Source organism: Magallana gigas, chromosome 4 (genome assembly GCF_963853765.1).
Source record: "Magallana gigas chromosome 4, xbMagGiga1.1, whole genome shotgun sequence".
Lineage (NCBI taxonomy): Eukaryota > Metazoa > Mollusca > Bivalvia > Ostreida > Ostreidae > Magallana > Magallana gigas.
Window position 1 is genome coordinate 40424712 of NC_088856.1, and position 17017 is coordinate 40441728.

General features: G+C 33.3%; 1 protein-coding gene and 1 long non-coding RNA gene across 4 annotated transcripts in view; one reads left to right on the forward strand and one right to left on the reverse strand.

The window, feature by feature from the left end:
- The window catches only part of LOC105347601 (inhibitor of nuclear factor kappa-B kinase subunit epsilon), a 384423-nt gene that overhangs the window by 183184 nt on the left and 184222 nt on the right, over window positions 1–17017 (reverse strand). The window lies entirely within an intron of this gene.
- On the forward strand, window positions 540–5926 carry LOC136274790 (uncharacterized). The gene is made up of 3 exons (XR_010713216.1): window positions 540–1189; window positions 1325–1410; window positions 4672–5926. It is a non-coding gene; the product is annotated as an uncharacterized lncRNA (long non-coding RNA).

Sequence of the window (17017 nt, forward strand, 5' to 3'; positions counted from 1 at the left end):
ACCACGTTAAACCAAAACTAGTTCAATGTAAACATGTACTACAATACCTGTAGAACTAAATGTTAATCGGTCCGGGATGTCTTTGGTTTAGAGTGGTTCAAACAGTCAAATATTCAATTTTTTATCGTATACTAACTACTTTCCTATATATATATATGTTGCGTTTTTAAAACTGTCCCGCTTATAAATTATATTTTAATGAACTTGGGTTTTATATATAACCCGGGATGTTGTGAAACGCAACTTGTGGGTCTCCCAAATCTGTATATTGGTACCAAAGAAAACTCAAAGTCAGGATTCAAATAGAATATAGATATTTCAGTTTATTAAACGAGGATAGTCCCAAGACTCTGGGCGTGTAAATATAACATAAATTAATTCCCAACTTGATGGGATTAAAATACAAATATTACAAATAGCCAAAACCCTTAATATAGCTCTAAATATCCCACTTAACCGTGCGGGAGTCCCGTTCCTATACAATCTTTCCCCTGTAGCCTATATACTTAAATATAATAAACTGATTAATAAAAGGTTATTGCATCAGCTCCCACTGCTAAATTATCGAGCATTTACCCAACGGGAAATTTCCACGGTCATTTCCAGTGTGTGGATGTTGTCCAGATGTGGACTCGACCGTCTGATTAAAAATCAGCTGGCAGGCCGGTTATAAAGCATCGGGCTCGGCCGTTATGACGTCATACCGCATGCTATACAAACCCGCCATAATGGGGAAAGCAGTAAACAAGATGGGAGAACTGAAACACGTGAATAACGGCGTTTTGACGATATATATTATCGAAAGGCAATAGAGGGAGTTGTGATTGAGGAAATAATGAAACGAAAGGGTTTAAATGATGCATGGAAATATAAATAAGACCAAATGAATCGTCGAGGAAACTCGGGATAATTTCTCGCCGATAATTTCCACAATGACTTGGTAATTGTAAACAAAGAATACATGAATAATAAAATATCTTAGTACACAGCGAATGATCATCATACGATGTATTAAACGGAAATTCACTTCTTGATATGGTGTATATGGACCTTTTATTGCAACAGGGAATGTGTATTGGGATGTGAGAAATAAATTTCGTAACACAGCTCCCTCCCTTGAAAAGCATTCGTCCTCGAATGGAATCAACCATCTGATCTCAAGTGAATTTCTTACCTAACGTAGAAAAGGGTAATTATACTTGTTTTTAACATAACAATACATATAAAACAAATCATCAATAATATCAACACATATACAAATAGTATCACAGGTAATAATAAACATGTAATATATCATATCACCATTATTTCATTTCACTTGCAGAATATTCCAACTCCTGAAAGATCCATCCTCAGCTGTTCGCGATGACAGACACTTCCTGATGGTACTTCACAAATACTTCAGTCCTGGTAATTTTTCTTAAAATATCAAATGGATTCATTGTTCCTGAAAAATTATCACATAGTCTTTATTCAGTTGAAATCCGCTTTTAAACGACTGGTCCGTATCTAGAGTAGACAATTTTTCCTCCTTTGGGTATGCTGAAGGGAGTACTTATCAAGGCTCTCCTGAATTTGTCAAAGGCTTTATTACAGTCTTTGTTCCACACAAATTCAATGTTTTTCTCCATCAAGTTATACAATGGTCTAGCTTTATCGATAAGGTTCCAATGGTACAAGCAAGGACCTCGATGACTGGGTACTTCATTAATACTTTTATGGATAGGCTCGTGCTTGATTTCTTCTATTTGTGGAAGGTCAGTAGCTACTACATGTATAACCCCTTCCTCACTAACATTATCTCCTAAACAGGATACCTCTTTTTGTAAAAGAATACATTTCTTTGGGTTCATTTTTAAATTTGCACCCTTTAACCTCTCAAAAACTTGTGTCAGATTCTCTAAATGTTCATCAAAAGTTTTGGACAATATAATTATGTCATCTAAATACACCAAACAGACCTTCCAGGAGAGGTTAGACAATACTCTCTCCATTAATCTTTCAAAAGTGGCTCCGGCATTACACAAGCCGAATGGCATTTTCAAAAATTGCCAATGACCACCCCCCGGGATTGAAAAAGCAGTTTTGGGCTTATCTTCAGGTTTCATCTCCACCTGCCAATACCCACTCTTTAAATCTATAGTGGAGAACCATTTTGCTCCAGACAACGCATCTAACGTAGTATCAATTCTAGGTATAGGATAGCTATCCTTAACAGTGACATCATTTATTTTTCTATAGTCTATACAGAACCGGATTGTCCCGTCCTTTTTCTTAACAAGGACTATGAGAGAACTCCATGGACTGTCTGATGTCTCAATAACTTCCCTTTCTAACATATCATCTATCTCCCTTCTCACTTCGGCCATTTTGGCTAAGGGAATACGCCTAGGGGGTTGTTTAATGGGTCTTGCATTACCCGTATTGATGGAATGTTTAACTAAGTCTGTCTTTCCCATATCTGATGATGAACATGAAAAACTTAATTGGTATTCTTTCAAAAAGTTTGCTAATTTTTGCTTCTCTTTAACACTTATGCTCTCATGAACCTTGTCAATAATCTGTTCTAAATGATGTGGTAAAGCCGAGGGATCCCCCTCATCTCTGTAACACACTGACCTAACTACTTCTGTATCAGCATTTTCTACATCTACGTCTTCAACTCTTTCAATTGTAGCCACCACACTCCCTTTGTAGAGTTTTAAACTCTCACAACTAAAATTCAAAAATCGTAATGGGACACTCTCCCCTGACACCTTAACTAATGACTTTGCCACAAGTACATTTTTCTTCTCCATAAATTTCTCTACTGGTTCAACAATAGCTGGCCCTCTATAAAAATTAGGGCTCTCTATTCTAGCGGGTGCTACAAATTCGCAATCGGGAGGAACAACTAAATCCTCTGATAAAACAATTCTGCTACATTCCGTAATCTCTGATTGGTCACTAAAATAAGGGATATCTACTCCCTGTATCCTAAATAATCTTTGCTTCATGCAAATACCACAAGCAAACTTTGACATAAAGTCAACTCCTAATATACAACTATTTTCAATTTCTGCTACGACTACATTGTGGAAATATTCCAAATTTCCAAGAAAAATACTGAGTGTACACTCTCCCACCACTGGGATGTCATCTCCCTTAGCTGATTTCAATCTAAGGCTACTTTCGGTTATAACTAAATCTGATCTATTTTCTAAATCTACTTCTTTTAATAATTTGGGGTTAATAATTGTCACACTTGATCCGGTATCCACTAAAATTGTTGTATTAGCATTCCCAATCTTCCCTGTTATAAAAATTCCTTCATTGCCTTGTTTTACATCTCCCACTATTATGCTCTTGGGAACTGACTTAGGAAGTGTAGGGATGGGATTATTTTTACTCTTCTCAATGCTTTCATTTTCAATTGTACACTCTGTTTTCTTATCTCTTGATACCGGATCTTCCCCTTTAGTTTTCTTTATTGACTGTTTCCGAGGCTTGTTCCCATAGGACGCCGACTTTCGCCCCTTAAACCCGACGTTTGACCGTTTGACTGGTCTCTATTTTGAGAGTGATAGCTGTCATTAAACCTATGGTTTTTCCACTGAAGGATTCCCATATTATGGTTTCTGAACTGATTATTTCCCCCATTATACCTATTTTGGTAACTTCTCCCATTGTCACAATTTCTGAAACTGGGATTTCTCTGCATTTGTGGAGGTCTACCAAAATTTTGGGAGTTCTGGTTTGTTTGACTAAGGGTATCCTGAATATTTTTCAGGAGAGATATAATTTCTTTATTTTCATCTTTTGGGGCATGGGAAGAAACAACATTTATTGGTTTTTGCCTCTGGGCATCTGCCATTTTGTACGTTTCCAATCTTATGGCCATAATTTCGGCCTCCCCTATATCTCTTACCCGGGATTCTCTGAGCCGTAACCGCATGTTAGGATCTGGGAGGGCATCTATAAAATGATCAAGTGCCAAAATGTTCAACAAGTTTGGGTCACCTGTAGGATAGGCTTGACGGACTAACTTTTTAATAGACTGGGATAGTTCCGATAGAGATTCTTTGGTTCCCATTACTCTATTTTTCAGTTTTGCCCTGAACATTTCTGATCTTTCCACTGACCCATAGCGCATGCTGAGAACTTTGACTAGGGAATCAAAGTCCCTCATTTGAATTTCAGTTAGCTCTCCCAATACTGCTCTAGCACTCCCAGTAAGACTACTGGCCAGATAAAGGGATTTGGTACAATAATCCCACCCATGCAAATCAACCAGTATTTTGAATTGGGATAAATACTCTTCAAAATCTTCAGACCCATCATATGTTTGAGGTTTTAGAGATACTGTGGGCTTTGGATTGAACACCATATTTTGACGACTATTTTCATTTCTATTGACCCTTTGAAACGGGGGGTATGTGACTCTGTCACAGTGGAAACTTTCCCCTGCCCCTACAAATGGTAAATGCCTGGGATTTACATGTTCTGTATGTCTCCCATACTCTGACTGGGAAATAACATTAACATTGTTTTCCAGCATCCCAATTCTCTCTTGTAAACCTCGGGACGGTTCCCTAATGTGGGACAATTCCTCACCCAAATCTTGTTTCATGCAAACCACATCCCTATTCATTGTTTCAATAGCTTTTAACAATAATTCATTTACATTTTCAGATGCTGTGGGAGCTGATGATAAATCGGGAGAACAAGAATTTCTGAAGTCACTCCCCCCTTGAGATGCATCTTCACTTATCCCAACTGATCTTGGATTGAAGATTATCTCACCGGAATCTCCCAATGGACTAATCTCCCGGGACATTTTCACACAAAAATTTATATAAAAATTACTACTAAAAAAATGTTATTTTGAGTTTATGTTCTTTGTCCAATCAGATATATTGGGAATAAAAAAATAAAATCCCACTTCTGGACCCCAATGTTGCGTTTTTAAAACTATCCCACTTCTGACACCAATGTTGCGTTTTTAAAACTATCCCACTTCTAAATTATATTTTAATGAACTTGGGTTTTATATATAACCCGGGATGTTGTGAAACGCAACTTGTGGGTCTCCCAAATCTGTATATTGGTACCAAAGAAAACTCAAAGTCAGGATTCAAATAGAATATAGATATTTCAGTTTATTAAACGAGGATAGTCCCAAGACTCTGGGCGTGTAAATATAACATAAATTAATTCCCAACTTGATGGGATTAAAATACAAATATTACAAATAGCCAAAACCCTTAATATAGCTCTAAATATCCCACTTAACCGTGCGGGAGTCCCGTTCCTATACAATCTTTCCCCTGTAGCCTATATACTTAAATATAATAAATTGATTAATAAAAGGTTATTGCATCAGCTCCCACTGCTAAATTATCGAGCATTTACCCAACGGGAAATTTCCACGGTCATTTCCAGTGTGTGGATGTTGTCCAGATGTGGACTCGACCGTCTGATTAAAAATCAGCTGGCAGGCCGGTTATAAAGCATCGGGCTCGGCCGTTATGACGTCATACCGCATGCTATACAAACCCGCCATAATGGGGAAAGCAGTAAACAAGATGGGAGAACTGAAACACGTGAATAACGGCGTTTTGACGATATATATTATCGAAAGGCAATAGAGGGAGTTGTGATTGAGGAAATAATGAAACGAAAGGGTTTAAATGATGCATGGAAATATAAATAAGACCAAATGAATCGTCGAGGAAACTCGGGATAATTTCTCGCCGATAATTTCCACAATGACTTGGTAATTGTAAACAAAGAATATATGAATAATAAAATATCTTAGTACACAGCGAATGATCATCATACGATGTATTAAACGGAAATTCACTTCTTGATATGGTGTATATGGACCTTTTATTGCAACAGGGAATGTGTATTGGGATGTGAGAAATAAATTTCGTAACATATATATCCCTAACAAAACTTGAATTCAATATTTTAATAATATTTATATTTATTAATGATGTCGTGTAAGATAATTATGACTCTTATAGCATGGTGAGTGTGCAATTTGAGTTTCTTTGAATATATTTAAACTATATATTGTATAACATTGAAAATGTCTTATGTTTGTAAAAGGCTATAATATTTGAGGCCAAATCGTATATTAAGAGCGCTATACCTCTTTGTATATTTTTGCGTTGTCATTGCGATGAACCATCGTACTTGTTGCTGAAATTATTTGTTTACAAAAAAAAAAAAAATATCGACGAAAGAACCCCGGGGGAATGTGACTAAAATGGATTTTCACCGTTAGATCCACGGGTTTTCTTCATATTACTCAATTAAAACCAGTCTAATGTAGAGATATGCCACGAGTTGCAAAAAATAAATAAAAAAAGATCGACTCACAAGTTGTTCATTTTATTTACATGCAGTGATCGGCAGTTTAACAGGCACACTTACGTAACATCGTTTTTGAAAAAAAGGAAACTTCTCAAAATCATGAAAATCCTAATCCTGGGGGAGGGGGGCTGAGCATACCGTACCTATAACTTCAGCCCTGCCCCCCCCCCCCCCCAATTCATTATGTCTTACTCTATCGCGGTAAAAAAATCCTCCCAAGCCCCCTTTCCCTCACTCAGATTCCGACGCCCATATTTTTTTAAGTGTGTAATGCAGTCAGGGTCGTATATACTATAGTAACGTTCCTGATGCAGTGCACTTTCTTCCTGTGGGTCACTTGGCCAAAAATAGCACTTAACATTTAAATATGCATAACTTTTCTAAAATGAAAAAAAAATAAGATCTTTGTGAAATATTTAATACGCTAACTTGTTGACAAACAGAACATGCTGCAAGAAAAAAACCAGTACAAGCAATCTCTTGATGATTTACTCAACAACCCACACGCTGACGCCGCCTGACTGATGGCTTTAAGAATCAGTGCAGTGGAGAGAGCCGCACGATAGTCCTCATCACGCTATGAACTGTCCTCACTCTCAAATTTATGATTCAATTCTGCTGAAAAAAAACAAAAAAAAAAACAAAAAAAAACTAGAACTTTTTTTGTCTTCAACAAAAAGTAAGGGCTTTTCGACATCTCTTTCCCCTTTTTGATTAAAAATGTCTGGTAAAATCATTTCTTATTCTTTTATTTACAAATTCTTCACCGCCTTGGTATAATCAGTTCCTAAATACAAACTTATAAGTAATGCAATGTCACTAAAAAGATAACTTCAGAACTATAAAATTAAATATATTTTTAATTTCTGAAAGAATATTTCCAAAAAATCATAAAAAAGTAAGTATTCACTTCTCGAATAGAAAACTTGGTATGCCTAGAGTATTTACGTTCTACATTCATTGAGCAAAGCGAGATAACTCTTTCTAAATCATTTTTTCAACTTTTAAAAAGTTGCAATATACACGCCCATAAAACTCCTATAAGATGTCAAAAAGTGATCCTACGGACCATAATTTTTAAATTGTACTCTTTACTCAAAACTAAAAACCGAAAAGATTTTAAAAATCGGATGAAAAATAAAAAAGATACAGCTAAAGGGCTGTTTTCAACTTTGACCCCTCTAGATCCCTTATTTTCTAAAATTTTAATCCCAAAACCTTTTCCGGTCTGCGTATTTGGTCCTTCATTATAAAAATGAAATATGAAAATATTTACTTGAAAACTGTTTGAGAAAATGTGGCACGCGTGAATTTGGTTTGACATTAAATTAAAACACCCATAGACGATTTTTAATCAACTTATAAAACTTGAAGTTCTTAATGGTTTCAAACGAAACTTTGAATATATGATAATTATGACAGTTTTAACATTTCCCATTCCTCAATTTACAAATTTGGTGCTTATTTAAATTTTTACTTTTTTCAACCCCCCTTTTTTCAAAGTTTGAAGTCTAATAACTCGAAAACAGCAAGAGATAGAAAAAAGTTGTCGCTTACAATTTTGTATATCAAACTATGAAGTATCTAAATCCAAAATTTCATAGTTTATAATCAAAAAATAAAATAGATACAAAGGTCCTTTTAATATTTTGTTTTTTGCATGTGTAAACCGGAAGTATATAGACCGGAAGTCCAAAAAGGGACATACGGGAGAACTAAACAATTGCTAAAAGAATATAACATTAAATTTTTATTTTTCGCTTCCGTTTTAAAAAAATCGCTGACGAAACTTTGTCGCGAAGAATAATAATAACTAGACCTATTTTTGTCTTCAACAAAAAGGAAGGGCTTTTCGACAGCCCTTAAAACCCCTTATTTGAATTTATCATATTTTCTCTCAGAATCTTTATATTAAAAATGAGGAAAATATCATGAGCATATACCCACACGTTAACATTAAAGAAATTAAATGCCCAAAGAAAGACAACTTCAGAATTTTTCATCCAACTATATCGTTTGTTTCCTGAAATAAAAGTTCTAAAAATTCTTAAATAAGAAAGTACTCATTTAAGATTCAAGAGTTTTGGTATGCCAAAAGCTCTAATGCTAATCATTCATTGAGCAAAGCAAGATAACTCTTGAATTTTAATTTTTTTAAAATGTGATAAAGTTATCATTTTCAGGCCCTTAAAACCCTTATAAGGAGTCAAAAAGTGGCCCTTTGGACCATGATTTTTAAATTGTACTCTTTATTCTAAACTAATAACTGAAAAGAGTTTGAAAATTGGGTGAGTAATAAAAAAGTTACAGCTAAAGGGCTGTTTTTAATACTGACCCCTTCAGGTCCCTTATTTTTCGGAATTTTTTTCCTCAGACCTTTTCAGGTCTGCGCATTTAGTCCCTCATTACAAGTACAAAATATAAAAATATTTGCTTAAAAACTGTTGGAGAAAACGTTACATGCGTGAATTCAATTTAACATAGAAACTCCCATAGACAATTTTCATCGGCTCATAAAACCGGAAGTACTAGACACTATTCACTAAAACTTTGAATATATCTTAATTACGTCTATTAACACAATATTTATCCTTATCATTTATTGAGCAAAGCGAGATAACTCTTGAATTTGAATTGCGATAAAGTTATCATTTTCAGACCCTTAAAACCCCTATAAGGAGTCAAAAAGTGCCCAATCGGACCATATTTTTTATATTGTACTCTTTTTTCTAAACTGTAAACCGAAAAGATTTTGAAAATCGGATAAACAATGAAAAAGTTACAGCTAAAGAGCCGTTTTGAATATTGACCCCTTCAGGTCCCTTATTTTTCGGAATTTTTTTCCCAAGACCTTTTCCGGTCTGCGCATTAGGTCCCTAATTGCAAATGCAAAATATAAAAATATTTGCTTGAAAACTGTTGGAGAAAACGTTACATGCGTGAATTCAATTTAACATAGAAACTCCCATAGACAATTTTCATCGGCTCATAAAACCGGAAGTACTCAATACTATTCAATGAAACTTGGAATATATCCTAATTACATCTATTTTAACAATATATATCCGTCTTAGAACATTCCTGAGCTTTTCTGAGTTTTTTATTTTTTCATCCCCCCTTTTCTCAAGTTTGAGGCCTAAAATCTCAAAACTGATAAGAGATAGAAACTCGCTGCCGGTCTACTTTTTAAACAACTTGACATGGTTGATCTAACTGTAAAATTACAACGAATTTCCTTTAAAAATAAAAACAATATATTGATTTATTTAATATTTACTATTTTGCTTGTGTGAAGCGGAAGTACCGGAACCGGAAGTCCAAAACCTTACATACTGGTGACATTTAAAAATGCTATAAGACTATTGTATAGTTATTTCTGAAATCCTTTCCGTTTTCAAAAAATCGCTGACGGAAATTCTGTCGAGAAAAAGAATAATAATAACTAGACCTATTTTTGTCTCCAACAAAAAGGAAGGGCTTTTCGACAGCCCTTAAAACCCCTTATTTAAATTTATCATATTTTCTCTCAGAATCTGTATATTCAAAATGAGGAAAATATCATGAGCATATACCCACACGTTAACATTTAAGAAATTAAATGCCCAAAGAAAGACAACTTCAGAATTTTTTATCCAACTATATCGTTTGTTTCCTGAAATAAAAGTTCTAAAAATTCATATATAAGAAAGTACTCGTTTAAGATTCAAGAGTTTTGGTATGCCAAAAGCTCTAATGCTAATCATTCATTGAGCAAAGCAAGATAACTCTTGAATTTGAATTCTTTTTAAATGTGATAAAGTTATCATTTTCAGACCCTTAAAACCCCTATAAGGAGTCAAAAAGTGCCCCCTCGGACCATATTTTTTAAATTGTACTCTTTATTCTGAACTATAAACCGAAAAGATTTTGAAAATCAGATAAACAATAAAAAAGTTACAGCTAAAGGACCGTTTTTAATATTGACCCCTTCAGATCCCTTATTTTTTAGAATTTTTTTCCCAGGACCTTTTCCGGTCTGCGCATGAGGTCCTTTATTGCAAATACAAAATATAAAAATATTTGCTTAAAAACTGTATGAGAAAACGTTACATGCGTGAATTTCATTTAACATAGAAACTCCCATAGACAATTTTCATCGGCTCATAAAACCGGAAGTACTCAATACTATTCAATGAAACTTGGAATATATCTTAATTACATCTATTTAAACAATATATATCCGTCTTAGAACATTCCTGAGCTTTTCTGAGTTTTTTATTTTTTCATCCCCCTTTTCTCAAGTTTGAGGCCTAAAATCTCAAAACTGATAAGAGATAGAAACTCGCCGCCGCTTTACTTTTTAAACAACTCGACATGGTTGATCTAACTGTAAAATTACAACGAATTTCCTTTAAAAATAAAAACAATATATTGATTCATTTAATTTCTAGTATTTTGCTTGTGTAAACCGAAAGTACCGGAACCGGAAGTCCAAAACCTTACATACTGGTGACATTTAAAAATGCTATAAGACTATTGCATAGTTATTTCTGAAATCCTTTCCGTTTTCAAAAAATCGCTGACGGAAAATCTGTCGAGAAAAAGAATAATAATAATAATAATAACTAGACCTATTTTTGTCTCCAACAAAAAGGAAGGGCTTTTCGACAGCCCTTAAAACCCCTTATTTAAATTTATCATATTTTCTCTCAGAATCTGTATATCAAAAATTAGGAAAATATCATGAGCATATACCCACACGATAACATTTAAGAAATTAAATGCCCAAAGAAAGACAACTTCAGAATTTTTTATCCAACTATATCGTTTGTTTCCTAAAATAAAAGTTCTAAAAATTCATATATAAGAAAGTACTCATTTAAGATTCAAGAGTTTTGGTATGCCAAAAGCTCTAAAGTTAATCATTCATTGAGCAAAGCGAGATAACTCTTGAATTTTAATTTTTTTAAATGTAATAAAGTTATCAGTTTCAGACCCTTAAAACCCCTCTAAGGAGTCAAAAAGTGCCCCCTCGGACCATATTTTTTAAATTGTACTCTTTATTCTGAACTATAAACCGAAAAGATTTTGAAAATCGGATAAACAATAAAAAAGTTACAGCTAATGGGCCGTTTTTGATATTGACCCCTTTAGATCCCTTATCTTTTAGAACTTTTTTCCCAGGACCTTTTCAGGTCTGCGCATTAGGTCCCTTATTGCAAATACAAAATATAAAAATATTTGCTTGAAAACTGTTTGAGAAAACGTTACATGAATGAATTCAATTTAACATAGGAACTCCCATAGACAATTTTCATCGGCTCATAAAACCGGAAGTACTCAATACTATTCAATGAAACTTGGAATATATCTTAATTACATCTATTTAAACAATATCTATCCATCTTAGAACATTCCTAAGCTTTTCTGAGTTTTTTATTTTTTCATCCCCCCTTTTCTCAAGTTTGAGGCTTAAAATCTCAAAACTGATAAGAGATAGAAACTCGCCGCCGCTTTACTTTTTAAACAACTCGACATGATTGATCTAACTGTAAAATTACAACGAATTTCCTTTAAAAATAAAAACAATAGATTGATTCATTTAATTTCTACTATTTTGCTTGTGTGAACCGGAAGTACCGGAACCGGAAGTCCAAAACCTTACATACTGGTGACATTTAAAAATGCTATAAGACTATTGTATAGTTATTTCTGAAATCCTTTCCGTTTTCAAAAAATCGCTGACGGAAATTCTGTCGAGAAAAAGAATAATAATAATAATAATAATAATAATAATAATAATAAAACATCAGAATAACAATAGGTCTTTTCGACCGAAAGTCGAAAAGCCCTAATAATAATAAAACATCAAAATAACAATAGGTCTTTTCGACCGAAAGTCGAAAAGCCCTAAACTAGACCTATTTTTGTCTCCAACAAAAAGGAAGGGCTTTTCGACAGCCCTTAAAACCCCATAATTAAATTTATCATATTTTCTCTCAGAATCTGTATATTAAAAATTAGCAAAATATCATGAGCATATACCCACACGTTAACATTTCAGAAATTAAATGCCCAAAGAAAGACAACTTCAGAATTTTTTATCCAACTATATCGTTTGTTTCCTGAAATAAAAGTTCTAAAAATTCATATATAAGAAAGTACTCATTTAAGATTCAAGAGTTTTGGTATGCCAAAAGCTCTAATGCTAATTATTCAATGAGCAAAGCGAGATAACTCTTGAATTTTAATTTTTTGGAATGTGATAAAGTTATCATTTTCAGAGCCTTAAAACCCCTATAAGGAGTCAAAAAGTGCCCCCTCGGACCATATTTTTTAAATTGTACTCTTTATTCCAAACTATAAACCGAAAAGATTTTGAAAATCGGATAAACAATAAAAAAGTTACAGCTAAAGGGCCGTTTTTGATATTGACCCCTTTAGATCCCTTATCGTTTAGAACTTTTTTCCCAGGACCTTTTCCGGTCTGCGCATAATGTCCCTTATTGCAAATACAAAATATAAAAATATTTGCTTGAAAACTGTTTGAGAAAACGTTACATGCGTGAACTCATTTTAACATAGAAACTCCCATAGACATTTTTCATCGGCTCATAAAACCGGAAGTACTCAATACTATTCAATGAAACTTGGAATATATCTTAATTACATCTATATAAACAATATATATCCGTCTAAGAACATTCCTGAGCTATTCTGAGTTTTTTATTTTTTCATCCCCCCTTTTCTCAAGTTTGAGGCCTAAAATCTCAAAACTGATAAGAGATAGAAACTCGCCGCCGCTTTACTTTTTAAACAACTCGACATGGTTGATCTAACTCTAAAATTACAACGAATTTCCTTTAAAAATAAAAACAATATATTGATTCATTTAATTTCTACTTTTTTGCTTGTGTAAACCGGAAGTACCGGAACCGGAAGTCCAAAACCTTACATACTGGTGACATTTAAAAATGCTATAATACTATTGTATAGTTATTTCATAAATCCTTTTCGTTTTAAAAAAATCGCTGACGGAAAATCTGTCGAGAAAAAGAATAATAATAACTAGACCTATTTTTGTCTCCAACAAAAAGGAAGGGCTTTTCGACAGCCCTTAAAACCCCTTATTTAAATTTATCATATTTTCTCTCAGAATCTGTATATTCAAAATGAGGAAAATATCATGAGCATATACCCACACGTTAACATTTAAGAAATTAAATGCCCAAAGAAAGACAACTTCAGAATTTTTTATCCAACTATATCGTTTGTTTCCTGAAATAAAAGTTCTAAAAATTCATATATAAGAAAGTACTCGTTTAAGATTCAAGAGTTTTGGTATGCCAAAAGCTCTAATGCTAATCATTCATTGAGCAAAGCAAGATAACTCTTGAATTTGAATTCTTTTTAAATGTGATAAAGTTATCATTTTCAGACCCTTAAAACCCCTATAAGGAGTCAAAAAGTGCCCCCTCGGACCATATTTTTTAAATTGTACTCTTTATTCTGAACTATAAACCGAAAAGATTTTGAAAATCAGATAAACAATAAAAAAGTTACAGCTAAAGGACCGTTTTTAATATTGACCCCTTCAGATCCCTTATTTTTTAGAATTTTTTTCCCAGGACCTTTTCCGGTCTGCGCATGAGGTCCTTTATTGCAAATACAAAATATAAAAATATTTGCTTAAAAACTGTATGAGAAAACGTTACATGCGTGAATTTCATTTAACATAGAAACTCCCATAGACAATTTTCATCGGCTCATAAAACCGGAAGTACTCAATACTATTCAATGAAACTTGGAATATATCTTAATTACATCTATTTAAACAATATATATCCGTCTTAGAACATTCCTGAGCTTTTCTGAGTTTTTTATTTTTTCATCCCCCTTTTCTCAAGTTTGAGGCCTAAAATCTCAAAACTGATAAGAGATAGAAACTCGCCGCCGCTTTACTTTTTAAACAACTCGACATGGTTGATCTAACTGTAAAATTACAACGAATTTCCTTTAAAAATAAAAACAATATATTGATTCATTTAATTTCTAGTATTTTGCTTGTGTAAACCGAAAGTACCGGAACCGGAAGTCCAAAACCTTACATACTGGTGACATTTAAAAATGCTATAAGACTATTGCATAGTTATTTCTGAAATCCTTTCCGTTTTCAAAAAATCGCTGACGGAAAATCTGTCGAGAAAAAGAATAATAATAATAATAATAATAAAACATCAGAATAACAATAGGTCTTTTCGACCGAAAGTCGAAAAGCCCTAATAAAACATCAGAATAACAATAGGTCTTTTCGACCGAAAGTCGAAAAGCCCTAACTAGACCTATTTTTGTCTCCAACAAAAAGGAAGGGCTTTTCGACAGCCCTTTAAATCCCTTGTTTAAATTTTGAATTTTTTTTTCTCAAAATCTGTATATTATAAAATGAGACTAAATATGAGGAACATTTACCCAGACGTTAACATTTAAGAAATTAAATGCCCAAAGAAAGACAACTTCAGAATTTTATATCCAACTATATCGTTTGGTTCTCAAAGAAAAGTTCTAAAAATTCATATTTAAGAAAGAACTCAACTATGATTCAAGACTTTTGGTAGGCCAATAGCTCTAATGCCAATCATTCATTAAGCAAAGCGAGATAACTCTTGAAATTTAATTTTTTTGAATTGTGATATAGTTATCATTTTCAGGCCCTTAAAACCCTTATAAGGAGTCAAAAAGTGCCCCCTCGGACCATATATTTTAAATTGTACTCTTTATTCTGAACTATAAACCGAAAAGATTTTGAAAACCGGATAAACAACAAAAAAGTTACAGCAAAAAGACCGTTTTTAATATTGACCCCTTCAGATCCCTTATCTTTGAGAATTTTTTTCCCAGGATCTTTTCCGGTCTGCGCATGAGGTCCCTTATTGCAAATACAAAATATAAAAATATTTGCTTGAAAACTGTTTGAGAAAACGTTACATGCGTGAATTCAATTTAACATGGAAACTCCCATAGACAATTTTCATCGGCTCATAAAACCGGAAGTACTCAATACTTTTCAATGAAACTTGGAATATATCTTAATTACGTCTATTTAAACAATATCTATCCGTCTTAGAACATTCCTAAGCTTTTCTGAGGTTTTTATTTTTTCATCCCCCCTTTTCTCAAGTTTGAGGCCTAAAATCTCAAAACTGATAAGAGCTAGAAACTCGCCGCCGCTTTACTTTTTTAAGAACTTGACATAGTTGAACTAACTCTAAAATTACAACGAATTTCCTTTGAAAGTGAAAGCAATATATTGATTAATTTAATTTCTACTATTTTTGCTTGTGTAAACCGGAAGTACCGGAACCGGAAATCCAAAACCTTACATACTGGTGAGATTTAAAAATGCTATAAGACTATTGTATAGTTATTTCTGAAATCCTTTCCGTTTTCAAAAAATCGCTGACGGAAATTCTGTCGAGAAAAAGAATAATAATAATAACTAGACCTATTTTTGTCTCCAACAAAAAGGAAGGGCTTTTCGACAGCCCTTAAAACCCCTTAATTAAATTTATCGTATTTTCTCTCATTGAATCTGTATATAAAAAATTAGGAAGATATCATGAGCATATACCCACACGTTAACATTTAAGAAATTAAATGCCCAAAGAAAGACAACTTCAGAATTTTTTATCCAACTATATCGTTTGTTTCCTGAAATAAAAGTTTTAAAAATTCATATATAAGAAAGTACTCATTTAAGATTCAAGAGATTTGGTATGCCAAAAGCTCTAATGCTAATCATTCATTGAGCAAAGCGAGATAACTCTTGAATTTTAATTTTTTTGAAATGTGATAAAGTTATCATTTTCAGGCCCTTAAAACCCCTATAAGGAGTCAAAAAGTGCCCCCTCGGACCATATTTTTTAAATTGTACTCTTTATTGTGAACTATAAACCGAAAAGATTTTGAAAATCAGATAAACAATAAAAAAGTTACAGCTAAAGGACCGTTTTTAATATTGACCCCTTCAGATCCCTTATTTTTTCGAATTTTTTTCCCAGAACCTTTTCCGATCTGCGCATTAGGTCCTTTATTGCAAATACAAAATATAAAAATATTTGCTTAAAAAGTGTTTGAGAAAACGTTACATGCGTGAATTCAATTTAACATAGAAACTCCCATAGACAATTTTCATCGGCTCATAAAACCGGAAGTACTCAATACTATTCAATGAAACTTGGAATATATCTTAATTACATCTATCTAAACAATATATATCCGTCTTAGAACATACCTAAGCTTTTCTGAGTTTTTTATTTTTTCATTCCCCCTTTTCTCAAGTTTGAGGCCTAAAATCTCAAAACTGATAAGAGATAGAAACTCGCCGCCGCTTTACTTTTTAAACAACTCGACATGGTTGATCTAACTCTAAAATTACAACGAATTTCCTTTAAAAATAAAAACAATATATTGATTCATTTAATTTCTACTATTTTGCTTGTGTGAACCGGAAGTACCGGAACCGGAAGTCCAAAACCTTACATACTGGTGACATTTAAAAATGCTATAAGACTATTGTATAGTTATTTCTGAAATCCTTTCCGTTTTAAAAAAATCGCTGACGGAAATTCTGTCGAGAAAAAGAATAATAACTAGACCTATTTTTGTCTCCAACAAAAAG